The 19,567-nt window shown below is 39.2% G+C and overlaps 1 protein-coding gene and 1 long non-coding RNA gene across 3 annotated transcripts in view; one reads left to right on the top strand and one right to left on the bottom strand.

Annotated features, from left to right (window-relative positions):
• The window catches only part of TBC1D22A (TBC1 domain family member 22A), a 436,851-nt gene that overhangs the window by 398,905 nt on the left and 18,379 nt on the right, over positions 1 to 19,567 (top strand). The gene's annotated exons all lie outside the window — the stretch shown is intronic.
• Positions 376 to 17,808, bottom strand: LOC108784944. The gene is made up of 3 exons (XR_001941100.1): positions 17,798 to 17,808; positions 5,233 to 5,236; positions 376 to 511 (listed from the first exon to the last, which is right to left on the bottom strand). It is a non-coding gene; the product is annotated as an uncharacterized LOC108784944 (long non-coding RNA).

Below are 19,567 nucleotides of genomic sequence, written 5' to 3'. Positions count from 1 at the left end.
AATATCTTTCAACTGGCGTATGTCTCTATCAAAACATTTAATCAATTCAACTTCACATCAGACACCAGACTATTAAGATCTACAGTTCTGCTGAAAAGTTTGCATACCTTTAGGGAATTGATAATATATGTACCATTTTTAAAGAAAACATGAGTGAGCAGGCAAAACACATTTATTTTATTTCTTATGGGATTTATATTCAGTTGGGCACAATCGTAAAACAAAACATGGCAACAAATAAAAAAATAAAATGACCCCTGTTCAAAAGTCTACATACCCTTGGCTCTTAATACATTGTAATGTCCCCTTTAGCATCAATGCCAGTGGTGCAGTCTTTTGTAATAGTTGTCAATGAGGCCCCCAAATTCTTGCAGGAGGTAAAGCTGCCCATTCGGCTTGGCAAAATGCCTCTAGGCCATGCAAAGTCTTTGGTCGTCTTGCATAAACCGCACATTTGAGATCTCCACAGAGTGGCTTGATGATATTAAAGTCAGGAGACTGTGATGGCCACCTCAGTAACTTCACCTTTTTCTGCTGTAACCACTGGAGGGTTAACTTGGCCTTGTGCTTAGGATCATTGTCGTGCTGGATAGTCCAAAAGCATCCCATGAGCAACTTTTGTGCAGAAGAATGCAAATTGTCTGCCAGTATTTTCTGATAATATGCTGCATTCATCTTGCCATCAATTTTCACAAGATTCCCTGTGCCAAGCTTCACAGTGTGGATGCTATTCTTATCTCTATAGGCCTTGTTGACACCTCTCCAAACATAGCGCTTATGGTTGTGACCTTAAAGCTCTATTTTGATCTCGTCACGGGAGGTGGTTAACCACTTCCCATTCGCTGATTGTTGAAAGACGGCCTGACGGGAGTCTCCTGGATGCTGATGGGCATCTTTAGACATCCTTCGCACGAGTCGGAACCCCGCCAGGATTTTAAACGGCCAGCGATTGCCTTTTACATACAAGCGGTCCGGCGTCTAAAGACACCTGATCGCTTGTATTTAAGACCCCTCCTCTCGTTGCCGTTGTTGTCCCCGCCGCCGCCATTCCCGGGCGATGTGGCTCTGTTCACTGAGAATGGAGACAGATCAGTCCGCGATCTCCCTCCGCTCTCCTCCCGATCTCTGAATGCAGGAAGTGATGTATATTACATCACTTCCGCATTCCTCTGTCACTCTCCGGTACAGAAACCGGAGAGAAGCTGATGAAGCAGATTCATCAGCTTCTCTGGGGGTCCCTAGGTGACATTAGGTGTCGTAGAGACTCCTGATGTCTCCATAAAGGGGACCTGTAACTGTAATTTGTTATCACATAGGAGCACCCTATGTGATAACAATGAAGTTAAGTGTAAAAAAAAATCAATACAAATTTACACACACAAAACAAAAAAACCCAAAAAATGTTTTTAACAGTCCCCCACATAGATGCGCAAAAATGCGTTACATGCGCCTACACGCAAAAACCGCGATTGCTCCAATTATGCTGCATGTGTTACATATCGCCGTGAACGTCGCAATGAGAGCAATAATTCTAGGGCTATCAATCACTGATAACACTAAACTGATGAGCGGTAAAATCTTTTAAAGCATCGCCTATGGCAAATTTTTGCTATGGTGTTTTTTTGCGATTTCGCGGGCGCACGCAATTTTAAGGCTTGACATGTTTGGTGTCTATTTACCCGACGTGACCCCGCCTTTTATATTTTACCAAAAAATAGGGTAAAAATAATTGTTTTCTAAAACAATAAAGGGAAAACCATTTTTTTTAAACTATTTTGTACTTTTTTTGTTATATATATATATATATAAACCCAGTGGTGATTAAATACCACCAAAAGAAAGCTCTATCTGTCCCTCAAAAAATGGTATAAAATATATTTCAGTACAGCGTTGCATGACGGAATAATCGTCAATCAAAGTACAGCAGCGCTGAATACTGAAAAATGGCCTGGACAGGAAGGGGGTGTAAACACCCCAGTCAGCAAGTGGTTAAGCAAGAGGACCAACCTGGCAGGTAGCTAGCATATTCAGAAAGACTGGGGCAGCATTGTTTATCATGTTATTCTCATGACAGATTCTCTTTAATATGGCACACGAAGGCAGTGCATCCTAGTGGCACAGACAGTGAGCAACAAATTAATCATCAAGTATAAATGCAATAATTGGACCTCATAGACATTTATGCACCATGTTCTCGGCCGGTGCTGCCACTAGGCAAACTAAGCAGCCACCTAGGACGCACTGCTGCCTAGGGCGCAGCCTTGTTTAATCACACCCCTCCCTCCTTGGTGCCCCCCTCTATTTTAAATTGCAAAAGCCAATAGCAGGCTAGCTATTGCACCCTCCCACTGAGCAGAGGAGCGGAGCTGAGAGACAACTTTCTCTCTCAGGTCCGCTCCTCTGCTCAGTTGCTGAGGTTTCAATAGCTAGTCTGCTATTGTTTTAAAAAAAAAAAAAATAGCCAATAGCAGTCTGGCTATTGTCCTGGCTGCTTACATCCATCTATCACCTGTGGAAGCTAGGTGGCAAAAGAATGGGGCTGCACCGTGGGAGGGGGCCTGGGTGGTGCAAGTAGCTGGTCAAAATGGTCTAGCACTGGCCCTGCCCATGTTACTAGTACTTGTTCAATACAGAGAGAAGTCTTCAGTGGTAGTACAGCTTGGCTTTTAATATAATTGACTTAAACTGTTCAATAACTCTTACAGTACATTTTTATTGATTTGTTTTCTTGCATAATTTGGTGTGTGGTGTGTTTTATTGTAATTTAATCCAGTAATTGTACATCTTTCCTAATGTCATAAACACAAAATCACAAGTACCATTACAGAAGAATTTGAAAACAGCAAATAGAATAAGATATAGATCTCAAATTGATCTCTATAGTCAAATGGTTATAATGTAAAATATAATAGGAAAGTGCATTTAACACCTCTTTCAAGGTACCTAAGGCTTTCCTTTTTTGTTTTTTTTGTTTACTGCAAATGTGAAAAATAAATTGATAGAAGTAATCTCAAAATGGACAGTATTAATTAAATATACTAACTGGTTTATTGGAGGAACATTTTTTAACCTATGTTGTGGGATTGTCATTATTAACTATACATCTATACCTGTTTTACCTGAATAAACACTTATGTATAACTATCCTTCCTCCAGGCTTTACTTTTTATGTTTTATACGTGTGTAGCATTTTAAAACAGACCTTGAGCTAAAAGGAAACTTGCACTTATTTATTCAGGCCTGAGGAAAAAAGTTAGCAAATGTACCTTTTTTTCCAGCTTCCGCCTACAGCGACTAGGTGAGGCTGACGTCATGGACCTACAGGCAAAATCCCAGGTAAAGTTGAGTACACATGGATTCAATTTCAGCTGATTCCTGCTGAATCAGCCGATATTGAATTTGTGGGTGGCCCTATCCCCTTGACCGATGTCGATTATTAGATCGACTTTTGTTTGATGAACATGCTGGAAAACTGTGGACCGAACGATGCTTGCAGCCAATCAGCAATATACAGAGCTGGAGATTCATTGCTGTTGGCGTGAATGGAGGAATCTGTCATATTTGATCCCTTCAGCCTGCAAAGGGTGAACAAAACCATGTGTAACCCAGCTTAATGCTAAGTAGCCCCAATCTCACAAGATTATGCTCCAGCACAGTGCAGGAGCTTCTGCTTGCTAAATTTGGGGTACTGAGCAATGCCCAAGCTTCTTTTTTTTTCCAGTGTTTTTTGGCATGGGGTAGGGGAGAAGACCTGAAAAATAAGCAGACCTTGCTTTGTGATGCGAGGTCTGCTTTAAACAAGAATAAGCATCCTATATTTTGGCTATCTAATAATTATAGACCCCATTGGCTAATATTGTGTGTATGAATAGTTTGTGGACAGCTCCTTTACCAGATACAGCACACAAAGGATAGATAATCTTGTCATATACTGACTAGCCATGCATCCATTTTCCCCTTGCAAAATCTGTTAGTATATTGGAACACTGAAAATCCACTCATGGTTGTTTATTCCATTTTGATTAAAAATCAGGCTTTCATTTTGATTAAATAAAATATTTTAGCCATTATAGGGTGCTGTTAGCTTTGTTGGAAGACCCATGACCTGCGACTGAGACAGAGCTTTCTGATACTGGGCAGTATTTTTTTTTCTATAATTCCTTGATATTCTTGAGATTTTATCTCATTGTATCCAAACCATAACCAAGCCTTCTCCATGTTTCACAGTAGGTATGACGGTCTTTGCTTTGAAAGCTTTATTTTTGCATCTGTGAACATACAGCCATTGTAGCTTGTCAAAAAGCTCCAGTTTTGTCTCATCTGTTCAAAGGACATTCTCCCTGAAGCACCGTGGCTTGTCTATATGCACTTGAGCATACTCCAGTCTTGCTTTTTTTTATGTTTTTCCTTCAACAGAGTTCTCTTTCTTCCTTTAAGCCCATTATCACTTAAAAAGTGACAGATGGTTTGATAAGACACTGATGTACTTTGACCTTGGCATTCCACTTGTATCTCTGTTTTCCTTAGCCTTTTGTCTACCATTTACACTCTCCCTCTGTTCAATCTGTGGCTGATTTTCCTACTGCCCCCATGTCCAGAGATATTGGCTACACTCCCATGGACCTTAAACTTCTTAAATCATATTTACAACTGTATTCATAGGACATTAAGCTTCATGGAGATTGTCTGATAGCCTTTTCCTTTGACGTGATGGTCTTTCATTTTCTTTATCTCCTCAGATAACTCCTCTACTTTGCTCTCTGGTCCATGTTCATTGTGGTGCACGCAATAAAGCAAAACAGCAGAGAAACTACTTTTTCCCATTTAAATAGGCAGACTGACTGATTACGAGATTAAAGACATGGTTAAAGATCACACCATTCAAGTGAAGCTGAGTATACATGGACATATTTGTTTCTTTCAGCCTCGCAGGCTGAACAAAAAAATATGACATATTGCTCCATCCACGCTAATAGTGTGGATGAATGAATCTCCTGCTGTGTACATTGTATTCCAATAGCAGTGCCTGTCATTATCAAAATCCCCAAACAGTGCTTGCAGTTGATTAGCTGTGAGGATTGTTAAGCCGACAATTTTCCAACATATCCCTTTGACAAAAGTTGATCTAATAGGACCACCCACAAATCAGATTTCACGTGATATTCGAGTGGTGTGTACCCAACATTAGACCCCAAATTAAGTGTGTTGACTGTTGACCAAATCTTTTTCCACTGTGCTCAGTGATAAATTGTTATAGAGTGTTTTCTGCTAAATAAGCCATAGAGCCTAGAGCTTTCATTTGAGCACAGTTTTTTCTTAGTTGCTTCAGTCCAGCTTAGGTGTTTAAATTATGCCTCTTGGTCCAATCATTTTCTTCTTTCCACTTGTATTCAGCAATCCCTCCAGCACTGGTTCCGGTCTCTAATCCAACTTCTGTATCCCATGGTGTCTGTCCTGTCTGTTTCAGGTGTACATTGAAATGACCATTCTGTAATATACAGTAGGTGCAATGTAACGACAAACAAAATGCCATTTGAATTTTTGTGAAAGTAATCAGTCCTTGAGTGGTTATTTGTGGCAACTGTGAAAATGAAATAGTCTAACTCAACAGTAAGGATTTAGCAGACAGCCTTTGGATGTAGATATAGCTGTTCAAACCATAGCCATTGATGTGCAGTCAGCTACAAGAGGCCTGGTGGGAGGATCAGGCAGGAACCTGTGTGACACAGGGCCAAGATTGGTGGGTCCAAAGCCCTGATGTACCCATCTGAATCCAACTGTTTCCTGACAGTCATTAAGTCAAGTACAGAGCACCCACAGATTGGTAAAATCAGAAACGTTATTTTGTCGTCAATGTTTTCCTGGTGTCAATTGGTAGAGACCTGTTGTGAGCTTGAAGAAGACTGCTTATTAGCAGAATTTGTTTTTGAAATGGGGTATTGGCATTATTGCTTATACTGTGCCTAACCTTCGTAACCATAGTCATTTATGATTCTATGTTTACATTTTAAAGTTTTTGTAACATTCAACTTTGGTTACATATAGGTTACCAATTCAGAAATAATGAAAATTGGGAGTGACATTTCCCAAATGGATCCAGCATGCTGGAAATTCATGCATAATCTTTTATGGAAATATATGTTTGGAAAGAAAATCATCTCACCTGGGCTCTTGGTGTTCATGAGACCAGGAGATTCTTGCTTATTGTAGCATCAGAATAGAGATGTGCCCATGTAAGGCCATCAATACAGTAGATGCATATAACTTTGATTTGATGTTATAGTAAAGGAAGTGACCTGCAGTAAATACAAGCTCAAAAGAGCTTGTTTTCCTGTTAGTTAGCAGTGTTATAAATAATCTGCAAACTGCAAAGGATAAATCATGGTAGAGAATGTAATGTCCAACAAAGGACGAGTCAACACACATGTAGCTTTACGTAGTGGCAGGACAGTGTCAGGGTTTGTTTTATATAATTTTGGCCCGGTCTATTCAAGAGAAAATCTTCTGTTTCTACAGAGATCATGTTATGTGAACCTCTTGGACACATCTTTTTATTAAATGATTGTTTTCTGCATGCTATGATTTATCTTACTACATATTTATCTGTTTCAAGTCTTGCCTGTAATAAAAGAAACAGAGTGCATACTAAGTAGTAAAATATGTTGTTTACATTTAACAAGCTGATTCTGTCTCTGCGGCCAGCGTAATCAAATTCTAATTATATTGGCCATTAATGTTAGACTTAATATAGCTTACGTCCTTAGATTATTCTAGTTTGACTTAAATTGTCTATATGTCTTGTACATAATGTAAAGTCTGCACAGTTTCACATAAACGGAGTGCAGCTCATATAATGGAAAATATTAACTATTTATTTAAGTCAGGCTAAATTGTAACAATCAGGTTGGTCAACCCAATGTACAGTATTTAGCTTAAATGAATTCCAAAACTAGCATAATAGCATAAACTTATATAAAACAATGCTTGGGTGAGTTTACAAATGTTCAACGATATCACATTACTATCTTTTATATATGACATATTTTTTTCTGTGGTTTCATCTACATTTTATACAACAGGCCCACCCAACATTAAAATGTTACTGTTTTAATTTGAAACGGTAAAATCTAAGGGCTCGTTTATACCATCTGCATTTTGGCTGCACTGGCCGTTTTTGTTTTAGCTCATCCCAGGCAATTTGCCTCGTCATGGATGGTGAAATTTCACACCACTGTGTTCCAGTGGTGTGCACTTAAATTACTGCATGCTGTACTTTTTTTTTTAAGTGCACTGCAGTGAGTTGTGGTACAACTGCCCTTAAAATCTAATGAAATATCACTTGTGTCACTTTCTGCTCTGAGGAAAGTATATCTTTTCCTGCTCTTTTCTTCTAGCAAGTTTCCCTAATGCTGCTCACAGCCAATGCAGCAGCTATATCCGGATTGTTTTTTTTTCTGGGCAGAGCCTTGGCAGGCAGTACTTGAACCCGACCTGCGAGGAAGATGGGGGCTGGTCTGTAATGCAGTTAGGGAGCTGGATTCGGCATGGGGCATTCACCTTGGCCATTTGTGCAGAATGTGTAGTTGTTGCAGGCTTCTTTACAAGCCCAGGACCTTGCTCTATTGCGATAGAGTCCTGTCCCTGAAGACCTTCTTCAAGGGGTAAGCCCACAAGGAGGGCAAAGACTAGATGGGACATTAACCCCTTTAATTGACCACACTGCCAACTGAATCACTTTTTGAGTGTAGTAAGTCAGGGCTTGTCCTTGCTCAAGTGCCTTGTTCTGCCCGTTCATCCTGCGGGTCATTTTAGTGTTCCACTGGGTGGGGGTGGATTGCTGCTCTTATTTTTTTTAATTTTGTGTCTTTCGTCTGGTGTCGATGGGTGACCTGGGAAGCCACATGGAGCCTGCACAGAGTCCCACTAGAGGTTCCTACTGGTTCTGGGGAGGGTATTGTCCCCACTTGTTTCTGCTAGCCCTATGATGTGCTCTTCATTCCCCACCTCAGGGTCATCCTCCGCACCCTCCAGTGCACCCTCTTATTCCAGGGAAGAGTTTACCACTGTAATGGTGCAATTCGTGGGGAAAATGTCTGCACTCTTAGAGTCCTCAGTCCGCAGGGGGCTAAGCGGACCCCTTCTCCTTCCCCTTCATAGTCTCCCTTTTGACCTTCATCTGTCTTCTTGTGTGCTCCCTGAGGAGGAAGTAAAAGGGGCTGCTTTCAGTTCTGTGAACTCTTCCATGGGAGAGAACCTGACATCCAGGGAGGAAAGGGGGCCTTCTTTGCCTCCTGGGTCCAGAGCATCATAACCAAATGATACAAGCTTGAGTTTTGCTTCTTGCCTCCCCCTTCTCTCTGCTGTCAAACTCACCAATATCCCCCTCAAGACAGTTGGTCTTCTTGCATTGGTGGACACCATGGATGCATATTTGCACATCCCCATTTTTCATGCACATTTGAGCTGTCCACTGTGCCTCAGGTCTTCACCAAGGTGCTGGCCCCTGTAGTTCCCCCCATAGTGAGGCACCTAAACAATACAAACCCTTTAAATGTTCATATGGGCTCTTAACCTCCAAAAGTCATTGTTGGAACCCTCACATCATTTGGAGTACCCTGACCTGGTCTTGGGCATGGCCCTGTCAAGGATCTTCCTTTCTCTGGAAAAGATCCTGTTCACTCTTATGCTCAGACCTTGCAGTCTAGTTCTGTCCCTGTACCTCTCAATACACTAGCACAATAAGATCATGGTGGATCTCCAACCCAACATTGGAATTGGAGAAATTATTCCTCCCAATAGTCTGCAAGGTGTTCAGGACAGATGGCAGCCAGCCAGGCTAGGTAGGAGTCCTCAGGAGCCTCTCGAATCAAAGGACATGATCAATGGAGGAATCTAGTCTCCCAATCAACATCTTAGAACTCAGGGCCATTTGGTTCTCCTTTCAAAGTGGGATCCCCCAGTTACAGGGTCACCTGACCAGGATTCATTTGGACAACACCACAGCTGTAGCTTCCATTAAGTCATTAGTCAAACTCCTAGCAAACTCTCCAAGGGCACTTCATGATCTTCCAGACCTACTATCCAAGGATCAGTATTCCATCCTGCTTCATGGTTGCTGGTATTAACAGCCTTACTATAATTAATTTTAGGTTATAGAGGATTCAAAAGGTATAGTGATGATATATATATCAAGTGGGCAAAAGGGATATGTTTGATTTTTGGCCTAGCATGGTACTTCCAGGGCTGAAACAAATGTGGAACTAAATGTAGTCTTTTGCACTTAGATTTCTCACATTCAATCCAATGGGATGGAGGAATCTCTCTTGCTGGATATTGTATTCTGAGAGCCTGCACCTGCAACTGTCGACTAAAGCCAAACAGCAGTCACTGTTTGGGTAGTCTAACAGCTGGCCAACAGTTTTCTACCTGGCTTCAGTCAAGGTTTGTTGATCCAGGTGGTGCTGGCAGGGCTACTCACGGATTTATTTTAATCTGAATCAGCAGATTGCCAAAATTCAATCGATGTATGTGCAATTTAAGAATAAGCACCCATACCCCCCAAGTATCATCACCTAATTTTCTCACTTTCTTCATCACCAGTGGTCACCTTAACACTTATACTTCCCCCATATGTTAAGCTTACAAACGTAATCTACATAGTAGGCTACTAGCAATCCAAAAAGCTAACCTTTTTAATGCACCTGCCAGAGAAAAAATCTAAGTCAACTGCCGCCATTGATTAGGCCGGAAGGGGAGAGAGGTGTGTCAAGCGCAGTTTAAAGTGGGCTTGGATGAACTCATGCAAACTGTGTTTGCACTAAGCCAAAGCTCATCCCTAGTCATCAGCAGTCACACTGAATGGAATGCCCTTGCCCCATGTGACATTCCTGGGGTCTATTGATTGGCTGCTAATTCCCCAGGTGCTGTATTTTGGGGAGGAAAATAGTCTGCCTAACTCAGCTCTTAAACTTTAATCCCTGATCCCAAGCCATACATTAATTGAATTCTTAACATCCTTTTTAATGCTGACAACCCTGAAAATGAATGTATTATTTAAACTATGATCCCAATACAAAATGTTTGCCGTCACACACATTGGTATATTTCCATGCATTGCAATGCACCATAATGTGTTACATCAAACATTTTGTCCAATGTCTGTTGCCATCGTGTGTTAGGGGGTGTTAATCAAAATTACTGGAACTGCAGTATGTCAATGCATGTACATTTGATGCAGTAACATTTGCTTTAACCAGTTGCCGTCCGCCCGTTGAAAAAAAACGGACGGCACTGCTGCATTAGCGGCACTGCATAGAGCCGTTACCGGCTGTTTAACATATATACTTTTATAGCCAGCCGATCGTGTATATGTGCTGGTGTGCGCCCCCCTCGTCTGCTGCCGCCGCCCCCCCTCCTGACCCCTCACCTTCAATCCCGGGATCCGCTAGCCCATCTGCAGCCCGGGACCGGCTCGGGAGGGCGTCAGGAGGAATAGGGAGGGAGATCAACTCCATGCTGAACTCCCTCTGGGCTGTGAATGCAGAAGTAATGTGTATTACGTCACTTCCGCATTCACCTGTCAGTCATCTGGCTGCTATAGCCAGAGCAAAGAAGCTGATGAAGCAGGTCTCTGCTTCATCAGCTTCTATTGGGGTCCCCGGGTGACAGGGGTCCTAGAGACCCCTGATGTCTCCATAAAGAGGACCTGTCAGTGTACCTGTGCTATTATATAGGGGGATTATTATCCCCCTATGTAATAGCAGTAACAATAAGTGTAAAAAAATATAATATATATAAATAAAAAAAAGAATAAAAGTCACATATAAAAAAAAGTTTTTAAAAAACCGCAAAATGTTTAAGACCCCCACGTTTACGCACATATAAAGGGGGTTTAACACCGCGGACTTCAAGTGGTTAAGATGTGCGTTCCCTCAACACATAGATGTAAATCATCCCTCACTGGTTCTTGTCAATTTTCCTAGCTGAGTGATTTAAGTTTATATGAACAATAACAGTTGATAGGGGATGGCTTGAGCCACCTGCCTCCAAAAATCTATAACTGAATTATCACTTTTGAGTGCACTGGTTCAATTAAATAATTATTGGAATGGTAAATTATGCAGCAACCAGTCATAGTTCACTTTTCAGCAAGTCAGTGCAATGAAATATGATTACTGATCGGGTGAATTGGTGTTACTGCACTTTGTACTTTTATAATACTTTTATAAATAACCTCTGCATTTTAAAAAAATGTGTTAGTTTATAGCTCGACACAATAACACAATGATCATTTTTTTCAGACTACTAATGTCAACAATATATATTTTCTAGCACATGGTGCTGTTCATTTTCACTGCTATCTCATGTTTAAATGTTCACTGCTTTAAATAAAAGCACTGCAGAGACCTGAATCTCATTTCAGTGCTGAATGACTGGCCAATTCGGTATTTATGAAGTCAAAAGTGTAAGAAAAATGTATGAGGCATTTAATTGCTGCCTTAAGTGGGTCATGTAGTGATAATAAAATATATGCCCCAGCGTGTGATAAAAGAAATATGAACAGCAAAGACCATCAATGTGTCATAAGCTTTTATTTTCAGGACATAAAGGTACATTTCTCCATGGAATTTCTCCCTCTCAAAAATATGAAATTAATTACACAAGCAATATACCTCCCTATGTTATCAGAAGATTAACAGAAGATTGCTCTGTCAAAGTGTCACCTTCCATTTTTCACTTTGTTGAGAGCTGTCAGCCCAAGTTGTTGACCAATTTCAGAAGCTGGCAGTTGTGTCCTATTGAGCTATCAATGTCTCTCTATTTTTAGCAGTGGATTCTTCCACAACTTGACAAGATATTCAAACTAATAACAAGCTGTCAAAGCAATAAACTTTGAGAAGCCGCTTTCACTGATGCTTCAAGATCACAGCTTAGGAGATCTCCACCCGCACTTATAAGATCAGGGTTTATTTGGAGTTAGGGTGAGGGAAAAGTCAAATTGCAGATTACTAGAAACGCAAGATATAACCAGTTGAAATCCCCAGTTCAAGCCATGGCTTTTCTAAAGCTGATCTAAAAGAAGATGTTGAACAGTCACTCCGGCCTCCTCTTATTGGGTTTGATAACATGGCAGCAAAGATTGACTTTTATCCTATTTTGAATCAAGAATGAGTGTCCAGCATCAGATCCAAGGCAGTGCCGCATGACCTTTTGTCTGTAGTTAGTTTCATCTTTCCAGTGTATCAGGTTGTGTTCTCTGTTTTTTGATCCATTGACGAAAAGGTCACAGAGTGTTGCTAAAGGTTAAAAATAAGATAAATAAGGATGATCTTTTCATGGGCAATTTTCTTACAAGAAACTTACAGACAATGGAACGCTTAGCTGTTTTTTTTCAAATAATGATCTTAAAGTGACAACACAGAAGCAGAACAAATCTTCTTGCATTTTTTAAATTAGTGAGTGTTTAATATGTGTTTATATAATTATGTATTTACATACTGAAAATGCTTTTCATTGTTTAAAAGGGAACTCCAGGCAAATGGCTAAATACACAGTTCAAACACATTATACTGAACTTTTTCTATCTAAATAACTGTATTTAATTTTATTTACTCTTGTTATTCACATGCCCCTGGCCCCACTGCATAATTAGATAGGTGGATACCTTATTTCCTGACTCTGCTCTACAGCTGCTATTGTCATCTCTACATCCAGCCTGCTCATTGGACAATGCTTGTGTCTTTGGAATTTGAAGTTGAGCTCTAAACCAGGAAAATAGTGGCATGTTCCCAGCTGTACGGCCTAACAGGTGTGTGTGAATCAGAGGAGTGCCTCAATAGAATTAGAAATCCCATGCCTGGTAAAACAGTTCACACCCATATGTGCCAGATGCAGGTTTAGTTGTTATGGCTTGACAATCCAAGAGTCTAATTGTATTTTAAATGCTGTGATTTCTTTGCCGGTCCTAACATATTGCAAACGTTCAGTGTGCTAAATATAAAAGGTTTACATTTTGCTTGTTGCCTCTTGTGAATTATAGTAAATGTTCACATAAAAACAATTCTCTCAGGTAATTTCCCAACCAGCAAGTTTTTCATAAAGCTCAGTAGATACTTCCAAGAGCTTGTTCAAGTGTTAAGTAACTGTTGACTCTTTTTATACTCCAACTCCTATACGATGTGCCGTTTAAGTGGGGTTACTCTTTAAATGCCAAGAATAAAAATTAGAAGTTGTGACAATCTAAAAAAAAAATTAAATTTGAATATTTTATGTACCACAGCTGTCATAAATAAATGAATTACATGGTTATTCATGACTCAGTAGACCTGAGTATTGAGACTTGCCGCTGGTTGGTTTGGGGAATAATATTTAGTTCAGGAGCAAAATCCGTTAAAAATGTATTTCTTCCTTACTAGACGGTTGCTTAAGTGCTCAGTAGGGATGTGCAAACTAGATGAGTACAAATGTGCTTTGGAAATAGGAAGAATGTAATTTTTCTTTCCAAGCACCTTTGCAGCGGCATAGATCAGACGGTCAGTATTTATCAAGATGTTTATGCTAATTAGCAAAGATAGTTGTTTTTCTTCTGTAGCTAGTGCCTCGTGTAGATAGTCCATCAGTAAATGATGCCAGATTCATTTAAATATATCTGTCAAAGCACTTCCTAGGGGAAAAAACTGCAAACTAAAAATTTTATTTTATTCCCTCTAACATCAGATTTAGTTATGGTCTGAAATTTGAATACTGTTCAAAACTATTGATTATCACTGCTTTGCATAGCTCAGACTGCAAATGTGTAAATTTTTATAATTCATAAATTGGCATACAAAAAGCTGTTTTCCACTTTCACTGAGAAAAAGAGAGAAGCACATTTTTATCTAGCATATCTAAAAGTAACACAAATGTAATATATTGCAACTTGCCAGTCCTTAGATATGGTGGCTGCATTTGTTTTCTTTTTTAGGCTTTTTTTTTTTCAATGTCGTTTTACCTGGTGATTCTGGCACTAACACAATTCCTGTCCAAGGGTAACAACGCTCACTCACCATACTGTAAATGTAGAGGAGCAATGTTGTCAGCCTAGGAGAAGTCTTCATTGCCATAACATAGGGAAAGTGATCTGTAATCCATAGAGATAGCTGGAAACAATCATAACTGATTACAGTCAGCACAGGTGGAGTGTGCAAGAAGGCTTTCAATGGTGTATTTAACAGACCAAAAAGGAGCAAATTAGAGAAGTTATTTGCTGGAGTTTCTGTACACTCTGGACTTTTTTCTTAAAGGGAAACTCCATAATTATTATTCTAAACTGAAGAACTATCCACAAGTAAATCATATTTTTAAATAATATAGGTGTGTGTGTTTATACACTGTATGTGTGTGTCATATATATACAATTTCCATTTGGAAAACAATGGGGTTCATCACTTTTTTTCATTGTTGAAGGTGCGATATTCCTGTAAACAGCATGTGTGTGTGTTGTCCAATAAATATTTTACCAATATATTACATAAATACTCTGGCTAAATGAATTAACAGCCTTGCAATGTACGGTAAAATACTTGAGTGAAAATGTGCATGATCCTGGTGCTTTGAGTGTCTGTGGTTTCAATTATGATTGTTTTCAATTATGATTATCATTTGTATTCTAATCCTCAAATATGTAGTTTCAATGTGTGTTGCAGATCTGAAAATCTGGAGACTGTAATAACGATTCATTATAGATACTGGGGGGATTTATCAAAACTGGAGCAGAAAAATCTGGAGCAGTTGCCTATGGCAACCGATCAGCTTCTCTCTTCAGTTTGTTCAGTTAAGGTTTGAAAATGAAAGGTGGATGCTGATTGGTTGCCATGCACAGCTGCTCCAGATTTTGTCTGCTCCAGTTTTGATAAATTCCCCTCACTGTATGTCTCTGTCTCTTTCCAGTCTGTATTTAATAAAACAAGTGTTTATGATATTATATCTGGTTATAGGAATGGACAAATTCAGAAAACACCGATGCATATATGTGGCAACACGGAGTAATGCCCATGTCCGTACTGTCACGTACATGCGTACCCACGGTGGGAAGAAGTCAATCAATCCTAACTTTTCATAAATGATCACACATTTTTTTTATATCATGCAAAACTGATGTCCCTTTGTCCTTTGCATAGATAAGAAATACATTTCATGTTTATACTGGCCTTGGATATATGACATTAGATACCTTAGAACATAGATTACATTCTCTCTGTGACTTTTTTTTTAATCCTTCATTGTGAAGAAAAAGATTTTCTTTTGTTCATTTCCTTACTGCCTTTAAATCTGCCCAAATGTCTAGGTTTTTTACACAGTGCCCACCCAAAATTTACAAAATTATACATTTACAGAAAATACCTCAAGAAATGGTTTCTGTAGCTTTTGCTTGGAATTCAGCAGTGCTGCCAAACATTTATTGTTATCCAGGATTCCCAAATCCTGCTAGGACTGTTTTTCCAGTTGTGATTTAATGTATATGGGACATTACTGTTCCCGTGGCCTTTTGGTACCTTACATTTTTCGGCATTAAATTTAAACTTTAAAACACTTTAAAAGAGAGAGCACTTATTCTTTTCACCCCATATCCCTGGCCTAATCATCCTCCACAAATGCATGTTTACACTAATCTAATGGCCTCTGCTCCATTGTTTATTTATATCCAGCACTGGGACAATCTATGAGCTCCTTTGGTCTTGGGTAATGTTCCCATAGAAGGCAGGGCCAGGATGGTGAATACTTGTGGTGCTGTATGTTGACAAACAGTGGATACACTGTGTAATACGCATGTTTTAAAGGCATATCTGTGTACATTCACGCACTACACACACACTTACACATAAAGGTTGAACTCGATGGACCTGTGTCTTTATTCAACCTCAAATAATATGTAACATACATTTAGATCATTTAGCCAATTCTATTGACATTTCTGTAATTGTCATAAGCAGATTACCTTTGTTCTAATTAAGTTTAGAAACTTTCAAAGTAGGTGTGGGATGTTTGTACTCAAACCATAATAAAATTAAATTTATTGTAAAGGCAATGGGAAGTCAATCTAGGCTTGATAAATGTGTGCAACAAATAAGGAACTTTGATACTGGTTTGGCAGTAGTTTGTATTTGCAGTAGATGTCTTTTATTAGACCAGAAGAAAGGAATTGCTGTGGTCAGAATTGGGAAGATATTAAGCTTTCATTGGCTCTGTGATTGTATGAGAGTTAAACTTTTCTTTGAGGGTTTTCTCATAAAAGTATCATGTATGGCTTAGAGCAGTCATGGATAAATGTTCCTGTATTCATATATACACGTCTCTTAAAACCCCATCAGTAGCATCCATAAATACAGTTCTCTAACCCCCACCCCACAGCAGCCATAAATACTTTTCTTTTACCCCCCTCACCCTGCTGTTTAAGATTTTCAGCTTTTGGAAATAGTGGGAATAAGTAATCATAGAGCACCTCCACTCAGATTGGTAACTGTTACGTAAAGAAAGCTGTTTAGAGTTTTCCATGTGCCCGTGTCGTGTGACAGAAAGGTGACAAATAAGTCACATGACAAAATGTAGAAAAGGCTCAGTCGCTCTTCTCAGTGGTGGACACAGTGCAGCAGGCCATCCATCTGACAAACAGGTCTTGGGGAAAGGAGGTTTATGGACAAGACATCATAGGTGCCAGAGGACTTTTGCCAGTAACCATGGCAAACCAGAGCCTGGGATTTCCCATTTACTGATTTTCCTAATTTAGAGGATAGCTATTCTAAAGTCTAGGCTGGCAGCAAATCAGTGACGTAGTAAACATGTAAAACTGTCATGTGTTTTAGTGTTTTCTTGGTCTGGTAACAGTAGTCACTGAGGATACTGGTTACAGGGTTTTCAGGACAGCCAGACACTAACAGAAACTGGAATGACACTAGGAACTCTGGATGCAGAGAGTGTAAGGACACTTGGGACTCTAGATACAGGCAATGCAAGGGTCATTGGGACTCTTGACTCCGGGAGCGTAGAAATAGAATGACTACATGTTAGCAGGGAGTGTGATAGAGGCTCAGAGTCTAAAGACCACCAGGTCTTCTCTGAGACCTGCAGTAGGCTGAAAGCTGAGCACAAAGAACAGAGAAACCAGGTAAGTGTGACAAGTATTAAGTTACTTGGGCACAAATAGTCTTTTCACTTGTGTGATTCAAATTTCTCTGAATGGCTAAGTAACTGTGTGTGTGTGCAGAAGTATGATGATGAAGTACAATTATTTAAACTGTTGAACAAGCTGGTTGAACATTTTTGTTCTTTTACGGATATTTAAAATGTAAAGATGCCTTAGAACAATGTCCAAGCATACAGTAAAAGGAGCATGCAAACATAGATGTTGTACTTCTCCCTTGACCTTGTCTGTGATAAACTGCACTATATGGATAGGTTGCTTAAAAAAAAAACATTTTACAGTGGTCTAATGGTCATTTAAAAATTGTTTGCCCCATGGTGTAAGCTATCTTCCAAAAATGTATAGAATTAATAAAATATAAATGTAAATGGTTTCTTTTTTAAATAACAGTGATCATAAATGCTGCCATAGCTGAGTAATATTGAACATTTGACCCAATATTGAAGCACGCCACCTGCAACACTACCATGTGCCATGATTATAATATACAAATCAATGATGAAACTGCCAAAGATGTTGGTAAATGTGGTCATTAAATTGCTGCTGACAATAAGAATTGATGTGTTTTCTTTTTCTAGACATACAAACAGACCTTTATTAAAAGAACGCTTAGCCTACATTATGAAAATGTTTCATAGATCATTACAAAAATATGTTCAAGTAAAAGGGGAGGAAAGGGGATAAATGTGCCATGGTTGTATCATTAACAACCATTTAAGTACCTTTTTAGTTCTATGGCCAACTTCAAAAAGCATGCACACCTAGTAATATGTGTATATGTAGAGTAGATGAATAGATGATAACATTTACCTTTTTATGTTAGACAGCATTAACATCTCTTTTGCACATGGTTTGCATATAAGAAATACATTTTAGGCTTTATCGTGGAAAAGGAATTACAAAGAGGTTATTATCTATACTCATTTTTATTTCAACTTGTGCAACATCACTATTCATTTTTTTTAATAGCAATTCCTTTAATCCACAGAGGGGGTGATATTGTTTCTAATCAATATCTCCCCAGCATCAGATGTCAGAACAGTTTCTTGTATGTACAAATTTGTATTCTGAGGCACAAAGCTCACTAATGGCATAGATAAGAGTCTCATTTATTCACAATTATTCATTCTCCTCTCTCATAACTGCATACAGAAGAGATAAAACAATAGCCGTTAAGATGTACATGCAAACAAGGGAGATTCAGGTTAATTGGCCTAATACGCTTTCCAATCACATCTGCACAAATTAGTTTGTGTCTTCACGTTTAGCAATGTAATGAGTCATGATGGCAATCAAGTGAGAAGGATGTTTTAGTAATTAATAGGTTTTTGATGTTAAGCTGTCTGGACAGATTTCAGAGTATTTTGATTTTTTGGTCTTTTAGAAGGCTGGAATTGGCTCTATAAATCCAAATGTATGTTAAAGATCTTCAGGTAGACGTGAACATTTAGAATGCAAGAGCTCTCATGCTTTTGACTGTGGAAGGGGGAGAACAGTAAGGCACCAGCCTTGACTCTGTAATATAATGGTGAACAGCAAAAAGAAAGGTTAACATAGCTTGCCATTGTTTGCAGTGAATATGTGGTAATCTACTGCTGCTAGTACCTTTAGTAATATATTTACTATTTTTAAGGTTGATGTTGTGCTTTAAAATGTCAAAACAAATTCTAATTATATAATCCAGTCTAGAAACCTCACTGAAGTGATATATAAGCAAGAAGTGTAAAGTATTTTCAATTATACTTGCAAAAGAGATCAGCTTGATGTAAATAATGTTAGCATTATGTGTCAATTTTATATATTTTCTAATAATAGATGTACATGGTGCATATGTATTTGCTTATTGCAAATGCAGGCCCTGCTTCTTGTTTTGTAGTGCTACCCAACAATTCTTTTCACAGTTGTCTGACTGAAGTTCAACTTAAGCAACAAAATACATTGATTGCCGAGCAATTGAAAAAGCACCTCCAGTTGCTATACTCGACCTCTTTCCAACTCTGTACCCCACAGACTCACACTGTAGCTTAACGGCACCTCTCCACTACCCGGTTGAATGATGCCCAGCATCATTCAACTCACTTCCTGTGAGTCCAGAGTCACAGAAAGTGAGTCCTTGTTTAAAAGGTGAATTCTGCAAAGACTGCTGTTTTTTGCAGCATTTAGTATCTGCCCACTGTTGCTAAAGGAAGTAAAGAGTGAAGAGGACCTGAACAACTGACAGTTTACTTTCTCAAACAACTTATCCCCACACAGTTGCTAAATTTTTGTATCCTTTGCTCTTCCCCTTTAGATCATATGGGCAATCACAAGCAGGGCCCTCCTAACCCTCTTGTCTGGAATTGTATTGTAACTATACTGTCTTCCTTCATTTTGTAAAGTGCTGTGCAA

The sequence above is a fragment of the Nanorana parkeri genome, unplaced genomic scaffold (genome assembly GCF_000935625.1).
Source record: "Nanorana parkeri isolate BGI_ZX_2015 unplaced genomic scaffold, ASM93562v1 scaffold133, whole genome shotgun sequence".
NCBI classification, from domain to species: Eukaryota; Metazoa; Chordata; class Amphibia; order Anura; family Dicroglossidae; genus Nanorana; species Nanorana parkeri.
This window is presented reverse-complemented; position numbering and strand designations above follow the sequence as displayed.